General features: G+C 39.4%; 1 protein-coding gene across 1 annotated transcript in view; it reads left to right on the top strand.

The window, feature by feature from the left end:
• LOC136867330 (ankyrin-1) overlaps window positions 1-25,343 on the top strand; it is an 88,845-nt gene that overhangs the window by 13,617 nt on the left and 49,885 nt on the right. The gene's annotated exons all lie outside the window — the stretch shown is intronic.

The following is a 25,343-nucleotide window of genomic DNA, read 5'->3' as shown; positions in this document are numbered from 1 at the left end:
TTGGGGATGGAAAGATTGTAAGGGATAGACAAGGAAGAGGGAAGGAAGCGGCCGTGGTCTTAAGTTAGGTACCATCCCCGCATTTGCCTGGAGGAGAAGTGAGAAACTATGGAAAACTACTTTGAGGATGGCTGAGGTAGGAATCGACTCCCCCTCTACTCAGTTGACCTCCCAAGGCTGAGTGGACAGCCATTCCAGCCCTTGTACCACTTTTGAAATTTCGTGGCAGGGCCAGGAATCGAACTTGGCCTTCGGCGGTGGCATCTAATCATGCTAATCGGGTATTTTTACCCCTAAATTTTCTTTCATTGAATAATCCTTTAGGCAGAGTCATATTTGCCATATAACCGCAACACAACACATTTTTATCCAAGATAATCTGAACTTTAACATTTAAACACTGACAAGCAAGAACCATTACTGTTATGACGGTAAAGCCAACGTTTGAAGTGTTGTTACCTGAGCAATGAACTGTTTACAATGTATTTATTCAAAATACTTTTCTCTCACTGAATTTTGATTTAAAATTCTTCTTCTTTTTCTTGATATTAGTTTTACGTCGCACCGACACAGATAGGTCTTATGACGACGGTGGGATAGGAGTAGGAAGTAATCGGCCGTGGCCTTAATTAAGGTACAGCCTGATGTGAAAATGGGAAACCACAGAAAACCATCTTCAGGGCTGCCGACAGTGGGGTTCAAACCGACTTTCTCCCGGATGCAAGCTCGCAGCTGCGCGCCCCTAACTGCATGGCCAACTCGCCCGGTATTTAAAATTCTAGTGAAAGATATCAATGAAATGTAATCTGAGACTATATATATTAAAATTAAAACATGTTTGAGTCAAAATACTTATGTTATCCATACAACGAATATAGAAAACAGTAGGATTTTTATGTTTTGTCCAGCCCTTTTCCTGAGAGAAGCTCATGAAGAATTTTAAAACTCTAATTGAACAATGACTCTTAATGTCAAGGTTAACATCAGAAGACAAAAGTATTGTGGTAAGTTCTGCTATGTATCTAAATGCCATGATAATAAAAGGAACGTTAAGGAACGTCAGCTGGCCTACTCCATCTCTCTGCAGTTTCATTTCACGACGTTATTTTGGCACTTATCAATGAAAGTAACCTTTAGGATTAATCATTTTAACAGTATTAGTCAATGTAACGTACTCCTTTATTTCCTAAATTTAGATAAATCGAAAATCAGAGTCGTTATCAGAACGTCAGCTGGACTACTCCATCTCTCCGCAGTTTCATTTCACGACATTATTTTGGCAAATATCAGCGAAAGTAACCTTTAAGATTAATCATCTTACCAATGTTAACCTATGTAACATTCTCCATAACTCTAAATTATGATAAATCGGCAATCAAAGTCAATATCTTTTCCATAAAAAAAGTATGCATTTCTACCGCAAATAGATAGGCATCCAGCGCCACATGTCGAGCTGTGTAACTACTCCGATTACAGTGCGTGGACCCGATTGTCAAAGCCAGTAAGGAGCTAGCTAGAGCGACGCATCAAGTCGGCCGTGATTTTGTGCAATACCTTACTGCTATTATCAACAGATAGCGCAGAGAAGTAGCATCCGGCTCATTGACGCACATCCGGTTATTCTTACAGCTCCCACCCACCCGTCGATAATAATGCAGTTCTACTACTTCCATGCCCAATACATTGTAATTCATATATTTTTATTTCCAAGTACTTACTATGTTGTAAATAATGATCTGCTACCCCTAGTTCATATGGCATACTATGTTACTGAGAACATAAACCCACGCCTCAAAGCAGCTTTTAACTTCAAATGAATGATTGACACATTAACACAAAGCTGATATTATAACAAATAATAAATCCCATTAAAAGCAAGACAGCAGAGCACACCATATGCAACCATATGCAAGAGAATGGGGTATCACATCAATATCCAAGTATCACATGAAAATAAAAATAACAGAATTAAATGCACTGAGACAGGAAACATATAGAACTACATTAATAGAACCATTCAGCTTTCAACCCCTGAGCTGTACTCAAACAGGAAATACAGGATTTCAGGAGGACTGCCGAAGATATATTTCTAATAAACAAGCACAAGGAACAAAGTTTTACAGCACAAGCAAATGGGCACTTGGTATTCAAACAACACAAATACTGTAGCATCATGGGATCTATCGCTCAAAATCGATATAAGTTCGAACAAGGTCAGTCGATTGGGTAAAGTCGGATTCAGTGCAATTCAGCAATATTATCTCCATAATACTTGACGTGATACGACTAATTCTTTGTTAGAAGGGCCCACTGATTGAGGTTAGACTTGAAATACTACATTTCGAGACAAATTGCCTTTAATTATTAATATCGCTCATTTCATGCCTACTTGCGTGCCATCTACAGAACCTGTATACAACTATCTACATGTTATGAATGACCTACAGCGCCATCTAAAATCGGAGACGGAAACTACCTGAAGCTAGCTACAGATTGGAACCATAAGCCCCATTAAACTTTCACCGGGGTGGGTGGAACTGTTAAATTCATGCCAGTACTAACTGAACTTAGTTTAAATTGTTGCAGCATCATTGTTTAAATATTAATTTCATTTCACAGCTGCAGGTTGATCATTGTTGCTGGGATATGAATTACTAGTGGTTTCCATAAATTAACATATATTTTAATATTCATTTATTGACTATTGTTGACTTCTGATTAAACAAAATTTAAAAAATCTGTTCAAGAAGAGAAAAAAATATCCTGTTTAATCTTTTTAAAAAGCAGTTAAAAGTGGGGGGGAAAGGTGCTGAAGCATGAAATAGAAGAAAAAAGGTGGCAAAATGTAGCAATCTCATGAAAAGATGCAAAAGGTACAACAAATTGTGTTTATTTTTGCATCATTTCATGTCCCCAAATATATATATCAATCTGTATGTATGTATGTATGTATGTATGTTTATTCATCAGCCTGAAGGCTGGTTGGATCCTCAACAGCTCTGCCATCAACTGTCATAGATGGCCTAGGCATCACTGAAGAGGCGTATTAGGGAAATGAGGAGTGATGTATTTCCCGTTGCTTTCCTCACTGAGTCAGAAGTTGCTATTACATATGAGTCTGCCAAGCTCACTCAAATGCATGCAGCAACCAATCCTATGAGTAACATTTTCACACCATTCATAGCAGGGACTGGCTGCATAAGGAATGGGATTACTAGCATCACTCATACCTCAGTCGTTTTCATATTGTCAAAGCCAAGTATAAGTCAGAGACAGATCAATGAAAGTAACAAAATTGCTCTAGCCCATACCAGAAGACATAGTGTACTCTAAGCACTAGGTCCTGCCAGCAAAGGCTCGTGTATTGATCTATCTGTATAAAAATCTGGAAAGGTACTGCACTGTAAAATCCACAGTTTCGGTGCTGCTTTGAAAGGACAGAAATTTAGAATGATCCACATGGCAGTTCGCTTGAGTATCTACTACATCGAATGAGAACCTTCTTACCATGGGCCGAAAACATACTCCTAATAAGAGCTCATGCGCTTTAGCATAAACTTTGGGTAAGAACTCTACTTTTCATAACTCCCTCATCGCATGGCGTTACAGCCTCGTAGGATATTTGTCAGTCCAGCCCCGCGGTGTAGGGAGCAACGCGTCCGCCTGTCACCCGGTGGCCCTGGGTTCGATTCCCGGCCGGTTCAGGGGTTTTTAATTGTAAATGATTAACATACGTGGCCTGGAGACTGAGTGTTTGTATCGTCCTTAACGTTCCTTTCCTCACATTCAACACTCTACACTTCCGCAATTCCAATTACATGCAGATTCATATCATATGGTGCAAGCAGTGGCAAAAGATCTCTAGAGGTCGACGCCACGAATGAATAAATATTATTTAAAAAAAAGGGTCTTTGTCAAGTGACCACTACTCAGTCTCAGGCCTGCAGATTACAGGATGGCACGTAATCAGCGCAGGGACTCCCGGCCATTATTCTTGACTTTCTAGACCGGAGCTAGTATCTCACCATTCAATGGCTCCTCGGATGTTCTCACGTAGACTGACTGGACCTAAAACCTATCCCCACATTCAGGTTAAAATCCCCAACCTGCCTGGGAACTGAATCCATATCCTGGTAAGAGCCAAGCTTGCTATACCTAGATCACAGTACCAGCCTAAAATAGCTATGTTTAGCAATAAGGTACCATTTCCCTATATTTATCAAATGTAAATTTTTATATCAGAAAGGACAGGGAAGTTTAAAATTTGTTATTTCCTGGCAAATTGGGAATACCCTTAACTCATAGAAAGGCCCTTACAATGGAACAGCTAACTCCTCTGCTTCTTCTGTTCTTCCTCCTCTGATTCACTGCTTCTGTGGTTAAAGACAAATTCTTCCACTTCTGGACCACCTCTCACCTCATTCCTTGGCATGTTTCACTTCATTTCTCCATATCTTTGTTGTAACCTGTAGAATATATTTAATTATCACAATCTGATAAGTATATAATAAATTCCACTTGTCTACATCCAAAAAATAACATTTCCACTCCAGTCTAGAAAGCCAAGTATAGCAGCCAAGAGGATTTGTCTTGCTGACCACACGACACCACGTAAGCTGTAGGCCTTCGGGCTGAGCAGCGGTTGCTTGGTAGGCTATGGCTCTGCGGGGCTGTTGTGCCATGGGGTTCGGTTCAGTTTTAACATTTCCGCTTGGCCTACCTGATCAAGAAATTATTTCCATACAGCTGTAGCTTTGTCCAGTCCATGGCCTGGTCTTGAAGCCACTGTTTTGTTTTAATACTGCTTTGCCACAGACCATACTAATTCAATAGCACTGAAAAATGAGTGATATGGAGGAAGTTACAGGACAGTGGCCTTCATTGTGCAGCATCTCATCAACAACATACCTGATTTAAAAAAAATAAGGAATGTTGTTATGCATACATGTAAGTAAAGAACATTAGCTAAACTCAAATTTAGATGCTACTATACCTCTTTAACCCTTCTGAGCGGGAGCATTTAAAAATCTAGCCTTCACTGGATGCGGGAGGAGCTTTCACTGGGCATTTAAAGGCTAGCGTACCTGTGCACCAAACTGTTTTTTGATACCATACCCCTCTGTTAATTTCCAACCAATTTTGATTATAATGGAAATAATTTTTTGGTCCATCATATACTGTATAGTGTCTTTAGTCTCATTGTCATTGAAGTGAGGCAATTTGCATATGGATTCAAGTTTGTCCAAAGTTATGAATTAAATAGAGGCATGACGGTGGTACATTCTTATGAGTGCATATTTAAGGATACGTTTGGTAGCGAAGTGTCGGATCCGGTAGACGATCTCATATCCGATAACCTCACTTTGGACTCCTCGCATTTGAGGTTTAGTATAAGAGATCTGGAACTTGAACTCTTATCCAAAGATGAAATTATTAAAATGTTATCAACAGATCTAGAAAATGCTCTGCTGGAATTGAAGAACTTTAAACAAAACAATGTTGAAATGCCGAGACAATACAAAAATGATTTAGGTTAAGTCGAAGAATGTTAGGCCTAACCGGAAACATGTTGCATTTAAAGATTCTGTAAATAGTAATTTAGTGATATAAAACAGTTTTCAAGTGTTAGAATGTAATGATCATGAGGCAATCATAGAACATGACTCTGCTGCAGTGTCGAAAAGACAAAAAAAATCCCGTCGGCGACCGGTACATAAACAAGCCCGTACAGTAATAGTGGGGGACTCGATGATAAGAAATGTTGGACCCAAAGTTGAAGAGGGAATTGCGTACTGCTATCCAGGCATACAAGTGGGTCAACTTGCTGAACATGTAAACAGTGACAGTATTAAATAAAATCCTGAAGCCCTGATAGTTCATATTGGCACAAATGACCTTCATAATTTCTCAACAGCTAGTGACATAATGGCTGAAACTGATAGGCTTATTACTGCGATAAAAAGGAGGTTTCCAGCGGCGAAGCTTTGTCTCAGTGGCGTTTTACATTGGCATGATGTTGATTATCGCTATATAGATGCTGTAAACTCCACTCTCGACTGGTTATGCCGTAATGGAGATGTCCTTTTTGTCGATGGTAATAGTTGGCTTAGAGGTAGTGATTTTAGAAAAGATGGGCCACACCTTAACAGAAAAGGAACCTCTAAGTTTGGTAAACTTCTCAATAGAATATCTAGTAGAATGCTCACGGGAAACTAATTAAGAAAATGCGGTGGGAGGCTAATCCTAATGATAAAAACTTAAGTGATACAGAAAATGATTTAGAAAATATAACTTATATCAGGAATACAATACACAATGTAGATAGGGAATCATTTCACAGAAATCAGAAACACTATACTAAGAAAGCACCAAAGACATCAATAAAAAGGTTAGTTGAACACTTTAGAGGATACTATCAAAATGTAAATGGACTTCAAAGCAAACTAACTGAACTTAAAATTTCTTCATGTTTAGCTGACTATGACTTCATGGTATTAACCGAAACAAACTTAAATGATGAAATTAGTGATGTGGAACTCGGACTCGAAACATATTCAATTTTCAGATGTGATAGGTCTTCTTTAACAAGTATGAAGGCATCCCGTGGGGGGGTAATGATCTGTATTAGCAAGAGGTTTAAACCTACTCTGATACCGTGCATTAACACAGTTGAACAGTTGTTTGTGTCCCTGACTTTTAACACCACAAAATTAATCATTGGTGCTGTATACATTCCACCCAAGTCTCCTGTCTAAATATTTCGAACATTGCAGTGCTTTTGAAAAAATTATGTCAAATCTTGACAACCATTTATTGCTCATTGTTGGTGACTACAATCTACCACATCTTAATTGGATAGTAAATGAAGAAACATCTTCTGGCCTTATTTCAGTAAGTAACCACACTATGCAGTCCATTTTAGTTATAGACACTTTTTCTTATCTCTGTTTAAATCAGTTTCAGGCTATCCCAAATTTTCTGAATCACTTTCTTGATTTGATTTTCAGTAACTCCAGTTCCAATGAAGTAAAATCTAGTAATGAAAGCATTGTCCCCCTTGATAGATACCACCCAGCATTAGAGATTTCTTTACCTATATGAGCTATACAATTCCTTGCCTGCTGATAGTTTTTATTTTGACTTCTTAAATGGTGACTCTAATGGACTAAATTATTATCTGTCACAGTTCAGCTGGAAGGGGATGTTTCAAAATGTATCAACTGATAAAGCAGTAGAAACCTTCTATTCAGTATTACATTATGGCATGGAATTTTACATCCCCATACGGAATGTTAAGACTCCCAAATTCCCAAAGTGGTTTAATCATAAATTGAAGTCCCTGTTTATTGAAAAGAAGAAAGCACACAAGCAATACAAAATATCAGGTCTCAATAGTGATTATCAGCATTTCTCGAAATTAAGAAATGAATGCAAGTCTGAATCTAAATCTTGCTATACAATGTATGTCTTCAACTGTGAACGAAGTATTACTTCCAATCCACAGAAATTCTGGCAATATCTAAGTTCTAAAAGGTCATGTAATAATATTCCTTCAACAATGCATCTTAATGAAGTTACAGCAGATACTGGAGAAAATATTGTCAACCTTTTTGCTAACCACTTTTCATCTGTTTATTCTTCTTATCAGAATAGTAGTAGTATGTCATATGATTATCCTTTCTCTGTCAATCTATCAGTTATAAACATTAGTAAGGCAGAAATTTACAACAAATGATATCTCTGGAATTAAAGAAAACTGTAAGACCTGATGGTGTTTCAACTTACGTGCTCAAGTACTGCTCATTTATTTTATGTAAAGCACTCTTTTATCTGTTCAACTTATCATTAAACCAAGACGTTTTTCCAGTGGAATGGAAGAAAGGATTTGTTAGTCCTGTTTTCAAAAATGGTGATAAAACTGACATAAAACAATATATAGACCAGTTATAATTTCTTCTCATATTTCCAAAATTTTTGAATCAGTAATTCTTGACAAAATCATACATCTGTTTAGAAACATCATCATTGATGAGCAACATGGATTCTTTTCAGGACGGTCAACCTGTAGCGATCTTCTTTTATGCTATCAGTTCCTCTTGGATGCAATAGAAAACCACTTCAAAGTGGACTGCATTTATACAGACTTCTCAAAAGCTTTTGACACTGTCGACCACGATATGTAAAAACTAACAGGCTACAGAATAAATGGGCTTCTCCTCTCATGGTTTGAATCATATCTTAAAAATCGCCTGAAGATTGATAAAATAAGGGATCATTTTTGTGCGCCTATTATTGTTACCAGTGGAGTTCCTCAAGGGTCTCACCTTGTGCCCTTACTTTTTACTCTCTACATAAATGACATTAAAAATATACTTAAGAATTCTGAATTGCTTTTGTTTGCCAACGATACAAATATGTTTATGCAAATTAATTGTCCACTTGAGTGTTTAAAGCTTCAAGAAGATTTACATCATCTGGAAAAGTACTGTATTCAAAATGGGCTGAAACTTAATCATGAGAAATGTAAAATAATATCGTTTTTTTAAAACAAGAAGAAAATATCATTTCAGTACAAATTTAGTAATAACAACATTCTAACTCCTGTTTCACAAGTTAATGTCCTTGGTGTTTTATTCAGTTATAACCTATTGTTTAATGAACATATTGAAAATATTCACAAGAAAGCATTTCAAAGATTGGGCTGCATTGCTAGATATTCTAGAGAATTTTCAAACTTAGCTACCTATCGATTGCTGTATGTGTCTATGGTACACCCTATACTAGAATACTGTACACCTGTTTGGAACCCTTCTCATCAGACCTCTATCCATAGATTAGATTCAGTACAACATAAATTTCTTCGTTTATATTCATTTAGAGCAGGATTCTCATATGATAATATTGGTTATACAGCCCTACAACAGTCCTTAAATCTGCATAGCCTGTCACAACGTCGTGAATTATTGGATACACTCTTCATTTTTAAATTACTTCATTCCTTGGTGAATTGTCCACAACTCCTTGCAAAAATTGACGTACATGTACCAGACAGACGCACAAGGTTCAAGAATACATTGTCTACAAATTGGCATAGAACTAACTACGCATTCAGTGGGCCAATTGAACGAATGTCAAGATCTCTAAACAAAGTGGATATTGATATATTTAACTGCTCATTGTCAAAATTTAGAAATCATTCACATAATCTCCAGAATTGACTATTACTTTCCTGTGATTACTTGTAATATAACCTGTGTTTATATCTGTACATATTTTTCTACTTATACTCCATTGAACTTCCTTTTTGGTGTGTTTTGTTTTGTTTATTCTTCTCTACTGTTATGTAAAATGGTATTACCGTTAATGAAGTATTATTATTAGTATTACAATTTTTCGAGAAGTAAGACCTAAAATTTCGTTTCTGTACTATTCCCATCAACATGAAGAGGGCTAAGATAATACTTATCATTTTCGTTGACTGGAATCAACTCCCTTACCCTAGATCGAAATGGAAGTAACATTCCTCGGGACTTCACGTACCGCTAAGTGTAGTGATTTGTTTCCGTTACACTCAAGAGGACGAGTTCAAGAGAAAAAGAAATGTTTGGAAGACTTTACTGGTTGCAAGACATTTAGAGATAAATCTTGGGGGGTAAAAAAGAATCTTACAAAATGTTTATTTCTTACGTAATTATCCATATCATCCCAGTAAAATTTGCACGCAGCACTACCACATCCAGCACGAGTAGTATCGGAAATAACAGTCTCTTCTGTATCATTTCATCCTCATCACGGTCTAATTTGGCAATATCAATATCACTGTCATCAGAATCATCGCTAAAATTATGACTGCTATCCTCATAATCACTAAAACACTCATTTAACATGCCTTGTATAGCATCGCTAGAAAAATTATCCTTGTTTACCAACGCCATTGGAAGAAAAGTACACGAGCGAATAGTCAGTGAAATTCACACATCGATAACTAGGCGATTTATCTTAACACGTGGTGTGAATGGACAGTTATAGATTTTTAATGAACATAGTTCAAAATGTATCCACAATAGTTTTGATTATTATGCCTTTGCTTATATATTTGTGATTCATTTCTATTATGGCTGATGATGACATTATATATGTCAAAACCGGTCCCCAAGTTGAATAAAAGGTTTTTGTAACATAAACACGTACCTGATTAGTATTGAAAAGGTTGAACCTAACAGATATCTTATCGTTAACTTGGCGAGCAATCGTTAAAATGGATCGATAGATGCATGAAATGAAAGAATGAAGCTTTATCTAGATAGCTATGAATAGACCTCGGACATAGTTCAAAGGAAACTCATGAGATGGAACGATAATGCACATACAGCACAATGCGTGTCAGACACATCACTCCACAGCAGCAGCCAGCTATTGCATGATGTGTGCTACACGTTGCTCCACACTGTCAGGTTAAGTGACTTTGATTCATATGACACAGTCTTTGAAGCTCATCTTTTGTTGCATTTTCTGGTGGGCACACTCAAGTTTTGCCACAGCTATGAAAATTTATTAAAGGAAAAGTTTAATTCTATAACATCATTAAATCATTTCATTCAGTGCAAGAAAATATTCCATCTAGTATAATTGGACTGTGTTATGCATCACTTGACCAAGCGCCAATTCTCAATTTTCGAGATATCTACACCACCTGGTAGCCGAGGCTTCAAACTACATGGAAAAAAATTTTCGTACTCTCGAACATCATTTATATCGAAAATAAATCGATTAGGACCATGCGCCAATCTAAATAACGCCTAAAGATATTTCTGCATCAACTGACCAAAGAAACTCTCATGCAGTTGAATTTTGCATCAAGTGACTAAACGACATTTGATATAGATGTTGATTCCCATAGGGAATCTGAAATATTTGTTCCGAATGAGTAAATTTATAATACCAATATAAATGGTCCGTTATTGGACATTATAAATTTTCCAGCTAACTCATTCCTGTTTGCCAGCGTTTCGCCCCCGTGTGCTAGGCTGGGCTCATCAGTTGGTACCTAGCACACCTACCAAGACGCTAGCTAGTGCATACCGTGGAGGCCACTGCGTAGGCTAATTGTAGCCACCGGCAGTGCCAATGCACTATGAGAGACTTTGTCTCCTTATCATAAATTGACGCCTGCTTGGCCATCACATGATATAGATGTTGATTCCCATAGGGAATCTGAAATATTTGTTCCGAATGAGTAAATTTATAATACCAATATAAATGGTCCGTTGTTGGACATTATAAATTTTCCAGCTAACTCATTCCTGTTTGCCAGCGTTTTGCCCCCGTGTGCTAGGCTGGGCTCATCAGTTGGTACCTAGCACACCTACCAAGACGCTAGCTAGTGCATACCGTGGAGGCCACTGCGTAGGCTAATTGTAGCCACCGGCAGTGCCAATGCACTATGAGAGACTTTGTCTCCTTATCATAAATTGATGCCTGCTTGGCCATCACATGATATAGTTGTTGATGCCCATAGGGAATCTGAAATATTTGTTCCGAATGAGTAAATTTATAATACCAATATAAATGGTCCGTTATTGGACATTATAAATTTTCCAACTAACTCATTCCTGTTTGCCAGCGTTTCGCCCCCGTGTGCTAGGCTGGGCTCATCAGTTGGTACCTAGCACACCTACCAAGACGCTAGCTAGTGCATTTATAATGTCCAATAACGGACCATTTATATTGGTATTATAAATTTACTCATTCGGAACAAATATTTCAGATTCCCTATGGGAATCAACATCTATATCATGTGATGGCCAAGCAGGCATCAATTTATGATAAGGAGACAAAGTCTCTCATAGTGCATTGGCACTGCCGGTGGCTACAATTAGCCTACGCAGTGGCCTCCACGGTATGCACTAGCTAACGTCTTGGTAGGTGTGCTAGGTACCAACTGATGAGCCCAGCCTAGCACACGGGGGCGAAACGCTGGCAAACAGGAATGAGTTAGCTGGAAAATTTATAATGTCCAATAACGGACCATTTATATTGGTATTATAAACGACATTTGGCGGTCGCTTGGTCATGTTATGCGTATTGCTCTTTCCCGCCTTTTTATTCCTGTGACAAGAGTGAAGTTTCTCCGTGATTGTCTACCGTCTTCATATCAACAAAATTATTTAGTGAGTGCTTATTAACACTATTCATTTCTGTTTTGGCATGGATCACTGTAGGTCTTCCTTAAGAGCTCATCGAATCGTCGAGTTAGCAAGGAAGGAAATCTTCTTGCAAACATTATTACAGGTTAGTTGTTCAGTCTATATCACAGTACCACTAGCATACATGACAAATGCATGTTACTTATGGATTGTTTTTCAAACAGTTTCACCATTCTATATTCTCTTCTCATTACGCAGGAAGATGAGCCGGATTTACATCCACAGACACCAGCTATTGCGACACCCGTTTACGAATTCCCAAAAGATGTCATTTTTTCCAGCAGTCTGACAGAGCTGAGTCCAATGAAATGCTGTCATGTTACCCAAAGTACTGTTCTGAGGTGTAATACAGCCACGACTAGCAATCTTCAGGATGATTATTCAGATTTAAAACTGAGATGCTCTAGTGATTCAAACTTTGTTGAGGGAAGAAAGGACGCAACAACATTGTTGAAGGTAAGTACGATTTAGTTCATGGAAACGAAACACCATCATATCCTATAGCATTGCCAGGCAGATACTGTGGATCAGAGTCGGGTAAGGTTTTTCTAGGAAGAAATACATTTTTACTCCACAATATAGTGTTATGTTTTACAGGAAAATACACGATCTGAAGATCACCAGCAGTCCATTCCTGTAATACTGGACGAGCATCACTTCTCTCATTCCCATACAGACGTTAGTTTCGATGATAGTAATTCTACTAATGAACATGTTGTTTTAGACTCCAGCATCTCTAATTATGCGGCTAGCCAGACCCATTATTCAACTCCTCAGCCGATGAATGAAGCATCTCAGATATTGGAAGCTCAAAATCATGATTCTCTGGGAGAAGGGAGACCAAGAAAAGGTCGAAAAAGAAAATATCCATTTCAGAATCGAAGAATTAGGAAGATGAAATGTGTTCAAAATGAAACCTATATCACACAGCGGGGATATCTTAAAGAACCCAAAGAATTTAGAGAATACATTTGTTCATGTAAATGTCTGAACAAGATAGGAATTGAGGCAGTGAAAGAAGAGTTTAAAAACTTCTATAGTACTACATCACACGATGCACAAACAGCTCTTATTTGTGCCATGGTAACAACAAAAGATGTCAAACGGAAGAGAGTGAAGGACTCCAATAAAAGAACAGCCACAAGAACTTACACCATCCACGGTGTCAAGTATGCAAAAGTTTCTTCTTGCCAACATTTAGGATCTCCAGTGGAAAAGGTTCATCTGGCAATTAAGGAGATACAATCACCAAGGGGCGTTGTGGATCGTCGTGGATTGTCTGGTGGAAGAAATAAACTCCCTGAAAATAAACTGAGAGAAGTGATAGAATACATAAAGAAGTTTCCACGTTACAAATCTCACTATAGAAGAAGCGATACACAAGCAGAATTTCTTGCCCCTGAAATAACGGTCAATGTCATGTGTGATATGTACAAGGACGAGGTTTCAAATCCTGTATCAAAAGCAAGTTATAAGAAGATATTCTTCACGAAGTTCAACATCAAAAGGAAACCACTGAAAAAGGACACATGTGATGTTTGTGACACCTTGGAAGTTCAGATCCAAAACACAACTGGATGCGAAGCCGAGAATTTAAAAACAAAAAAGGAAAATCATCTTGAACAAGCCAAAATTGCGCAGGATATGAGATCATCGGACATGTTGAAGGCAAAACAAAATGGCACCCTGGAAGTTCTTTGTTTTGACCTAGAGAAAACCTTGCCATTGCTTAGAATTCCTACAAATACAGTCTTTCATAAAAGGCAGTTATGGCTTTATAACTTAGGAATACGCAGCGGTAAGGATGAAAGAGGACACTGCTATGTCTGGTTAGAGGGTGAGGCAGGCCGAGGGTCACAGGAGGTATCCTCATGCCTGATGAAATATTTAATGGAAGAGCTACCAGCTGTTGAAGAAGTAATCTTGTGGTCAGATTCCTGTAGAGGACAGAACCGAAACATAAAAATGGTTTTGATGTTAAAAGCTATCTTAGAACAGCATCCCACAGTGAAAAATATCACTCAACGTTTCCTTGTTCCAGGACACAGCTTTCTCCCCAATGACAGTGATTTTGGGGACATATAATGTGCACTGAAACTTCAGCAAAGGTTGTATACAGCAGAGGACTACATCAATGTGATGAAGTTTTGTAGGAAGAGGAATCCCTTAGTTGTTCACAGAATGAAGCCTGAGGATTTTAAAAGTACAGATTTACTTGAGAAACAAATCGTGAATCTGAAGACAAATAACTATGAGAGAGAAGATAAACTGGCTGAAAGTAAAAGAGATAGAGCTACATAAAGACAAACCATTTAGCATCTTCTTCAAGCAAGAATATAAAGGACAGCCAGTTGAAATAAACATTCAGAAGAAGAAATCTGTTGGTCGTCCTTCACAAAATGGCGTGACCCACTATTTTAGCAATGTGTTAACACCTTTGTGGCCGAATGGAAAACCCATTTCAGAAGCGAAACTCAGCGACATGCGCTCTTTGATGTTACTTATTCCAAAAGATGCCACTGACTTTTATCGTAAACTCTGCAGTCATCCGGGTATTGAAGACGATATTGATAGATTCGATTGCCAGGAACTTTATTTCATTGTTGAAAAGGAAACTTAGATGAAGCTGATGATACTTCCCATACCTGTGTCAGATTGAATATTGTGAATTTTATTTCAATTTCTGTTGTTAGTGATATCAAGTAGATACACCGGAATAAGTGCTACCCATCTGTAAAATATCAGTGTGTAGTAGTGTGGATAATATGTTTCTTTGTATGTATGCTAACGGTATTGTAAAATAATAAACAGAAGTTTTGTTCAAGATTACTCAAAAGACTATTTATACGTCTGTTTACCTAGATTATTACCCTTTCGTAGTAACAATCCCCAATGTAAAACATACGTAAAAGCATAACATTAATATGCATCACATGACAAAGCGACAAAATTGTCACTTGGTCAGTTGATGCGAAACAGAAAGATTGAATTACTTCAGAAATCTAAAATGGACTAAGCGACATTTTATGGAAAATCAGACACTTAATGACTTGCTATTCAGTTGGTAATTAGTCTGTAAATAGAACTGACCTTAGTCTTTCTTACGGTGAAAGAAATCTGCCAATTCATTCACGACTCGAATTTATATGCTAACAAACGCGTTCACGTCAATATCTCGAAATGAAAATTTGGCGCTTGGTCAAGTCATGCATAACACCGTCCAATTACCACTACCGTAATTGATCCTTCCTCCATTTTGTGATTATTTTTGTATCCCTATTGTTTTGCCTTCGATCCATCATGTGGTACATTATTGAGGTATGAGTGAGCACAGAAAGAACTCTCATGCTCGTGTTCAAATATAATTAAACATTTTGAGGGAACAGTATTGGTTTTTGAAGGCTAAGAAGACTGACATATCCTGTCCAACATATTTGAGAGAAATTCCACTTTCAGTACTGTCACTTAAAAAAAAGTTTTGTCCCTTCCGCCACTTATTGGATAAATATGATTCCAAAACACAAAAGATATACATCAAGTTAAAATCAAATACCGGTAACACAGTACCAGTATAATTGGTCTGTTATTGGACGTTACACATTTTCTGGCTAACTTGTTCCTGTTGCCAGCATTTCACCCCAGTGTGCCAATTTGGCCTCATCAGTTGTGCATTGGCACTGTGGTGGCCCTAAATACCCTACGCAGTGGCCTCTGCGGTATGGACTAGCCATGCTTCTTGGTAGGTTTGCTAGTTACCAACAGATGAGCCCAAATTGGCACTCTGGGGTGAAACGCTGGCATCAGAAATGAAGTAGCTGGAAAATGTATAATCAATCAATCAATCACTACTGATCTGCATTTAGGGCAGTCGCCCAGGTGGCAGATTCCCTATCTGTTGTTTTCCTAGCCTTTTCTTAAATGATCGCAAAGAAATTGGAAAATGTCCAATGTCCAATAACAGACCAGTTATATTGGTATTATAAATTTACTCATTCGGGACAAATATTTCAGATTCCCTATGGGAGTCTATTTCTGTAACAACTGGTAACACAGTTCAGTACTAAGTTCAGTCACAAATATTTTGCAATGTTGATAGTGTCTTCCTTTAAAGTCTTTGGAAATGAATTCTTGATGGTGGTGAACAGACAAAAGGGCACATATGTAGAGCCCTGCACGTATGCGGATATCCATGGATACAAACTGAATGGCAGTGCGGATAATTTTTCTGATAATTTCTAAATAATGAAATTTATTAATTTTCACTGCGTTATACCCTTATTTTTGCTCGTGGTTAGGCGACCCTTGATAGTGGTATGGGAGAAGGGTGATATATAAAGAACCTTGACCATAAAGCCGTAAATCTGAATGTAGCTTAACTGGCTTTTGCCTGCAATGAATGGAACAAAGGAACAAAGGTCAATACATTGGTAGTTGTTGCAATAGAAAATCCCTCATAAACCTGTGATTGTGGGTGGTCTGGTGCCAGATACCAGGCCTATTGTATTATGTTAACAGATCTATCAGTTTCAATACATTGGGTGTAATAAATTATAGTTAAATATTTACAGTATCCATGGATAATTATTCGCAGATGCGGGTGCGGCTGAAGGAAGTGCAGATGTGGAGCGGATGCAGATAATATTTTTTATGTCCGCGCAGGGCTCTACCCATATGGGGCAATAAAGCTAACACAATTTTACATTTTACAGTAGAAGGCAAAACAGTGTCCTTAAAAATACAATTTTATTGATGATACAATATTCTAATATGAATAATACATTTGTTGTGGCTGATTTTCATAAAATAGTCCGTAGTAAAAATCTAGTTTTTGGTACTGAAGATAATCCTTACAGCCTGTGGTTGTAAAATTGGAACAATTTTTAAAATGGATATAGCAGTGTGTGCATTATAACTTGTAGACTCTGGAGTTCAAAAATGTTTAGTTATTATTATTATTATTATTATTATTATTATTATTATTATTATTGTAATTAATTATTATTATGGCGAGTAATTGAAAAATATACTGGAAGCGATCATCAGTATATCACTTTTGGTGTACTTCAAGAGACTCCGCATCTAAGGATTACCATGCGCAAGCCAGAAAGATGGAACATAGCCACTATGGATAGAGAAAAATTTCATGAAGTAATACAGAATGGTATGGACTGTATGACGGATACATGTCACTGAGGCAAAAGAAGCATAATTGCTAATAAATGCGTGGAACACACTATGAGACTCCTTCAGCAAGCATGTGACGCATCAATGACCAGAATCAAACAACGGAGAGGCAAACGTCCAGCATATTGGTGGAATGAAGAAATTACTGAGCTGCGACTCAGATGGACACAAAGAGCATGACATAATGATGAATCTCTCTCAGTAGAGTATAAGACTATGAAGAAAAGACTGCGAAATACAATTAAAAAGAGTAAAGCCGACAAGTGGTGGGAAATGTGTAAGGAAGTGGATGAAAATCCATGGGGATTAGGGTATAAAATTGTTATGAAGACATTCGGGATGCTACCAAGCCCTATCATGGATCCACGCACCATGGAAGAAATAGTACACACACTATTCCCTGATCATGCAGAGAGGATTGATGATGAGGCCGAGAAAGAACTAGATAATGTACCACCTTTTACAACTGAAGAATTGATAACAGCAATTAATTCCCTTAGAAATAAGAAAGCCCCTGGACCAGATGGTATTCCAGCAGAAGTACTGAAGGTGGCAGTCGAATTATGTCCTCAACTGCTGTTGAGAATGTATAATCATTGTTTGGAAGCGGGAATTTTTAGCTTTCGTTGGAAGATAGCTAGATTGGTTCTGACCAGTAAAGAGAAACCTGGGGGTTACAGACCTCTATGTATGCTGGACACCGCCGGGAAAGGTTTAGAGAAGCTACTACAACCGAGAATACTAGCAGCAGTCCGATTAGCTGGCGACCTATCAGACCAACAACATGGATTTCGCAGTGGTCACTCAACGCTAGATGCTGTGAAGGAAGTGATGAAGACAGCAGAACGAGCTCAAATGGGTAATCATTACTCTAGAAAGCTGATGCTTCTTGTGACTCTAGATGTTAAAAATGCTTTCAACTCGGCAAGATGTAGTGATATTTTGTAAGCTCTACAAGAAACTTTCAAGCTACCAGAATATCTCATGTATATACTGCGAGACTATTTGAAAGACTGTACATTGTGATACGACACGGAAGATGGTCAGAGAAGAAAATGGCTCACAGCTGGTGCAGCGCAAGGCTCAATTCTCGGACCACACCTTCGAAATATCATGTATGATGATTTGTTACGGCTGGAGATGCCAGAAGATGTAAAACTTGTGGGTTATGCTGATGATGTGGCTGCTGTGATAGTAACCTGTAACCTAGAGCTGGCTCAATTTAAATTGAATCAGGTGATGCGACGTGTCAAAGAATGGATGATAAATCACAAGTTAGAACTCGCAGATCATAAAACGGAAATTATCCTCCTGACGAGGAAAAGGATTAATACTGTTGTACTGATGCAGATCGGGCAGATAGCCATCGAAACAAATAGGAGCACAAAATATCTTGGTGTAACGCTTGATACTAAGCTTACATATTGGGACCACATCCAACGGGTAACAGATAAGGCAGCAAAAACCATGACTGCACTGAGTAGACTCATGGGAAATATGAAGGGGCCGAAATCTAGTAAAAGGCGGCTTCTCATGTCGACTGTTCAATAGATACTGCTACACGGTTCGGAAATTTGGGCTGAATCGTTAAAAATTGCGAAATATTGGACAAGAATTGCGGCTGTACAACGGAGAGCAGCTTTACGAATTGATTGTGCATATCGCACAGTATCAGAACCTGCGATTCTAGTAGTAGCAGCAGTAGCTCCTATTGACTTGTTGGCCTTCGAAAGACAAGAAATTTGGCTCACACAAGAAGAGCTAGGAAGGAAAAGGGCAAAGGCTTTGGCTCTTAGTCGCAGAATGCAACGATGGCAAACAAGATGGGAAGATGACTCTAGAGGGAAATGGACGAAAAGACTGATACCTTCTCTGGGCATATGGGTTGGCAGAAATCATGGTGAAGTAAACTACTATCTCACACAGTTCTTGACAGGTCATGGATACTTCCAAAAATTTCTTCATAGGCAAGGGCTAGCAACTAGTCCGGTGTGCATATACTGCGGTGATATCGATGACGTATTACATACTTTCTTTATGTGTGTTCATTGGCTGCCACAAAGAAGATGCTTAGAAATTATGCAGGGAGAATTGACGCCAGGAGGGATCGTATCAGTAATGCTACAAAGTTAAGTATCTTGGGACCAGGTGTCAGTCTACGTAGAAAATATTCTGCATCAGAAGAAGAAGGACCTGGACGATTACGACAGACAGTAAAGCAGAAGAAGGAAGATGAAGCACAAGATGCATTAAGCACGACATTCATCCTGAAGTAATGCGAGAGCGGTTTCCGGGGCGGAGATAAACGTCGTGGGAAAAGGGAGTGTGGTTTTTAGTGGGTAAGAATCTCCACACATTTGTTGAGTGTGGACCCTAACAAGCGTCTTATGAAAGATTTTCCACACTCCCTCGCAAAAAAAAAAATTATTATTATTATTGTTACCGTATTTTGTGGTAGTTAGAGGTGAAAGAAGGTGCGGGGGGTGAACAGGTCTCAGGCTACGAAATTAAAGTGAATTTAAAATTTAACAAGGTTATATTTTCTTAGCCAAAAAACAAGAAATAACAATAATGGCAGGTACAGCGTAGCAAAACCCCTAATCGAGAATGTACAATTACAGGATTTGGGCTCCGAGAGCCAGACACACAATTCTGAGCAATTAGCCCAACTTTACGATATACAGAATTCAACAAAGGGGCAGAAGACCCCAATCGAGCCCAGGAGCACTTGCTCCAAATTACAAAGTAAAGCCTTCCTCGAGGCATACAACACTCAATTTTTGGAAAAGAGCCACTCGCTCTCAACTTTAAGCCTATCAAAGGCCACACCAAACTCCACCTTCAAGTTGTCCTCTAAGGACATATACACAGGGGTAACATACCCAACCTACTGAGGTCTATTAAGTGAGAAAAAGGTTACGTACATGACCTCTAAAATAACAATTTGAGAGGAGGCGATCTGCACTCCTAATACATTTGTTTAAAACCTAATCTGGCTCTAGGCCGCTAATGCAAGGGCTAATCCCATACTACGGAGGTGACTTTAGAAAAGAATAATTTACATTACATTAAGGAAGAATCGGTTGTGAGAAATAAGTTCACCTCAAAACAATATGAGTGGGAGCTCGAGAGGGTTAAGCACTCTCTATCCCAAAATGTAGCTTTAAAAGAGAATAGATGCTAAGAGTCTTTACATTTTAGGGAAAGTTACATGGTAGAAATGTTTCGGACCCGCCCCGAGAGTTAAACTGCTGAGCTAGCAAGAAAAGAAGTTATTAAAAGGCCATTACCTTGGCGTTGAACTGCTCCCCGAAGAAAGAGGCGCTTCCCGCCCCCTGCTATGTACTTTACACACTGAAAGATGGTACTGAAGTGGCGCAGAGACCCTAAAAACAGCAGCTTAAATACTCTCGCGGAAAGTTCGAGGCGTTTCAGGAAGGAAAACACCCGCCCACAATCTTTTTATTGGTGGATAAAGAAAATCCCTACACAATATGAAGAAGAAACACGTTATTGGTGGAAAATTAATTAAAGAAATTCGGGATTGGCTAAATTCAAAACAAGGGGAAAGAAAGGGTTAATATTGCCAACTTAAACAATGACTGAAAGAAATTTAGCAAAGAACAAACTTTTGAAATTAAATTTTCTCAAAAAAAAACAGTTCTTTCACTTCGCACTAGGGTGCACCGTTGTAGTTCTTCAGTAGTGTCCTCTAGAAGAGAATGTTCACACTTCTTACTGCAAGCAAAGCAAAAATACATCGAAAACAACACAGTTCAGAAACTTCAAAATTTCCAAGTAGTGGCATCTTCAGGGTAACTTGAAAATTAACACATAAGACAAAGTTCAGACTTCTTCCAGTAGAGGAGTTTCAACTGGCGCAAAGTTTAAATAATCGGCGTGGAGGTGTACCGCCCGGTACAGACCTCCCCCCCCAAAAGTTCCTCCAAGGGGGTGACACGGAAGAACATAAACTGTTGTTTGAAAACAAGGTCCAAGTTATGATGTTGCTATGGAGATTAATTGCAGAAGCATTTATCAAAATAGTGAAAATTTGATTTGATCCAGTTTCAAAAATTCTCGTCGTAACTGCTGAAGTAATGTCTTTATGTTTGTAGAAGTTGAATTCAGAAGAAAAACTTTTAATACTTGAAAGTGAAGAAAAATTTTCAAAGTCCACCAAATATTGCTGTTGAATTCCCAAGTGTAGTAATTGCTGATAGTAAATGTCCATGTAGTTGATTAAATTGGATGGCCAGACCGGCCGCTGCAGCTTGTGTTCAAAGGCGGCCGCTCGGACCCCTCAAGTACTCTGAGATACCGCTCGCCCGCACTATGAGGGGAGCAGGGGTGTTGAAGCACGCCGCGCCCGCGGTGAACATGCAGGTCGCGGGCCAGTTACAGGTTGTGCGCCGCACATCAGCCTTGGCCGGGAGGAGGGCTCCGGCTCGCCGTGCACATGTCGTTCTCGCTGGAGAAGAGGGGGCCCTTCCTCTATCCCAGTCGCGGCACGGCGCCGCACGGCTGCAGGGGCACTGAAACATTAAAGCTCGGCGGCAGAATTTTTGTTGAACCAGAATGATAGTAGGGTACATTCATGGTGGTGAGGTTGAGGGGCCAGCGGCGTGGAGAAATTCTTTTCAAAAGCAAGCCACTGTGTATAGTGGAGCAGGAGACGGGAGCGTGGTAATGGCCGTGGCAAGGTCAGGATGGCAGTTTAACTAATCGGGGGAGGTTTACACAAAATAATTACACATGAAGGAAACAGCTCCCTAGGGCAGAAGGCCTTAAAAGTGAAACCCCTCAAAAAAAATATAACCTTCCTATTTCTTTTAAAATTATATGAAGCAAGTTAACACAGAAATTACACCGGTTTCACCTGGGACAGGTGAACCGTAAATATCCTCTCGGTGGCTGGATTACTTAATAACAACGTAACCGGCGTAAGGAAATCGAGAATTATGCACGGCCCATGAAATCTGGGGGCAAGCTTGCCCGCGGGAACAAAATTCTTGACCATCACTTGGTCGCCTACCTTCAAATTGGTGGGTCTCCGTCCACGATCATATCTTTCCCTAACCTTTTCATGAGAGACTTTAAGATTGGCTTTAGCCTTTTTCCAAAGATCTTTAATGTTGTCTGGGTCTATTGTCTCAGGTAGAATGTCACTCAGAGACCAGAGGTTAGAGAGCGGCGTGTTGGGAACGAACTTAAACATCAAAGAAGCTGGAGTAAACTTGTGAGATTCATGAACCGCCGAATTCAATGCAAAAGCTAACCAATGCAGGGACGTGTCCCATCTAGAATGATCTTCATGATGATAGGCAATAAGCGCGGACCTGAGATTACGATTAATCCGTTCAGCCAGAGATGGTTGAGGGTAATAAGCAGAAGTTGTCACATGAGATATGGACAGGTCAAAGCAGAATTTACGAAATAAATTAGATGTGAAAGCCTTAGCATTATCAGATACAATATATTGACACGGACCAAAAGAAGCAAAGATAGAATTTAGGCAAGTAATGGTGGACTGAGCGGTAGCCAGCTTAGTCGGAAATAACCAGGAAAATCTTGAAAAACCATCTACGCATACAAAGATGAACTTGTTGGCATTTCCCTTCGACTGAGGGAAGGGTCCTACATAATCAATATACAGGCGTTCCATGGGGCGCGAAGCCTGATGAGAGGACAACATGCCTACCTTGGTGGACATGGTGGGTTTACTAAGCAAGCAGGATTTACAAGCTTTTACTAGTTCACGGACTTCACCGTCCATCTCCTTCCAGATGAACATTTCACGAATCTTCTCACGAGTTTTAAAGATGCCTAGATGCCCTCCTAATGGGGTCTCACGATAGTACTTGAAGATCATAGGTACAAGAACAGCTGGAACGACAACCTTCATCATCTTATCATGCCTCGAAGGGCAATATAAAACACCATTCCTCAAAACATAAGGGACGACATGTTCCCCAGAAGAAAGGGTTTCCATTATCGGAGTCAGCGTCGGATCTTCACATTGGTATTTCTCGATATCCCTAAAGAGCATGGGAGCATCTGTTAACATGGCATTAACATCAGACAGCATGGACTCGGGAGGTGAAGAACTATCGTCCGGATCATGGGTCTCGACCTCGTTGGAAAACATACGGCTGAGTCCATCAGCAACAACATTTTCGGTACCTCTGATATGCCTGACATCGAATTGGAAGGCGGAAATACGGATGGCCCAACGGGCTATACGACCAGTACGACGCGGCCTACCTAAGACCCAGCTTAAGGCTTGATTATCTGTCTCCAGGTCGAATTTGACATGTTCCAGATAGAGACGGAACTTTTCTAAGGCAAATAAGACTGCCAAACCTTCGAGCTCATATATGGAATACTTTGCTTCTTGAGGCGATAGCGTCCTAGATGCATAGGCGATGGGTCGCCTCCCTAGTTCAGTCTCTTGAAGAAGGACTGCAGCTACCGCCGACGACGACGCGTCGGTTTGGACGATGAATTTCTTCGAGAAATCAGGCATAGCAAGTACAGGGGCATTACAGAGAGCTAATTTAAGATCTTCAAACGCGGCTTGTTGAGAAGGTCCCCACTCAAATTTGATGCCTTTCCTACGAAGAAGGTTCAAGGGCGCCGCTCTATTAGCGAAGTTAGGAATAAACTTCCTGAAAAAATTCACCATACCAATGAACCTGGCGATACCTTTAATGTCCTTGGGAGGTTTAAAATCACGGATGGCCTGTGTTCTAGAATGATCGACGGCAACACCATCAGGTGACACAATATGCCCTAGGAATGACATAGAGGGCTTAGCAAAGGCAACCTTGGACAACTTGACAGTTAACCCAGCCTTACGAAGGCGATTGAGAACTTCTCGCAGATGATCTAGATGTTCTTCAAAGGTCTCCGAAAATACGACGACATCATCCAAGTAGTGATACAAGGACTCAAATTTGATGTCAGAGAAGACCCTATCTAGCAGCCTAGTGAGTACAGCTGCTCCCGTGGGGAGCCCGAAAGGCACGCGGTTGTATTCATACAAATTCCAATCCGTGGCAAACGCTGTAAGATGTTTAGACTCTTCCGCTAGGGGAATTTGATTGTAGGCCTGATTCAGGTCCAGGATAGTAAAGAACTTGGCCTTACGAAACCATGAAAAACAAGAATGAAGGTCAGGAAGGGGCACAGATTGTAACACCACGTTCCGATTGAGAGCCCTATAATCAATAACAGGCCTGAAGCCACCTTGGGGTTTTGGGACTAGAAAAATAGGTGATGAATACGCCGACTTACAGGGCCTAATAATACCATCCTTCAACATCTGATCGATGATTTCTTTCAGAGCCTTCATTTTTGGTGGAGATAGCCTATAAGGTGGAAAACGGACAGGAATCGAATCCGTGACCTCAATTTTGTATTCAATAAGGTCAGTAACACCAAGAGTATCAGAGAACACCTCTGGAAACGACTGACACAACTTACGAATACTATCAGCCTGCTCCTCAGGTAGATGTCTAAGGTCTAACAACATCTCATCCTGGGTAGGCGAAATAGATGAACATGATGCAGAATTACATTTTAACAAGGGGATTTTACAATTGGAAGCAAATTTGAAAGTGCACGACCTACTCTGAAGATCGAGCACAAGAGCAGTGTGAGAAATAAAGTCGGCTCCCAATATGATGGGGCAAGACAAGTGCTTAGCCACAAACAATTTGATTTTCCATGTAAATTTAAAAATACGAATTTTGACATTTACAGAACCGAGAATTTCTAATGGAGATGAATTAGCCGAAACATATTGAACAGGAGATGAACCATAGTCAGGTAGTTTACAAACAGATTTCAATTTTGAATACCATTGATCCGAAATAATTGAACAAACACTGCCTGAATCTAATAAAGCTGTTATTGGTTCATTATTTAACTCAATTTTAAGAAAAGGAACCG

The sequence above is a fragment of the Anabrus simplex genome, chromosome 3 (assembly GCF_040414725.1).
Source record: "Anabrus simplex isolate iqAnaSimp1 chromosome 3, ASM4041472v1, whole genome shotgun sequence".
Lineage (NCBI taxonomy): Eukaryota > Metazoa > Arthropoda > Insecta > Orthoptera > Tettigoniidae > Anabrus > Anabrus simplex.
Note: the sequence above shows the minus strand (reverse complement) of the source record. Positions and strands in the feature narration are given on the sequence as shown.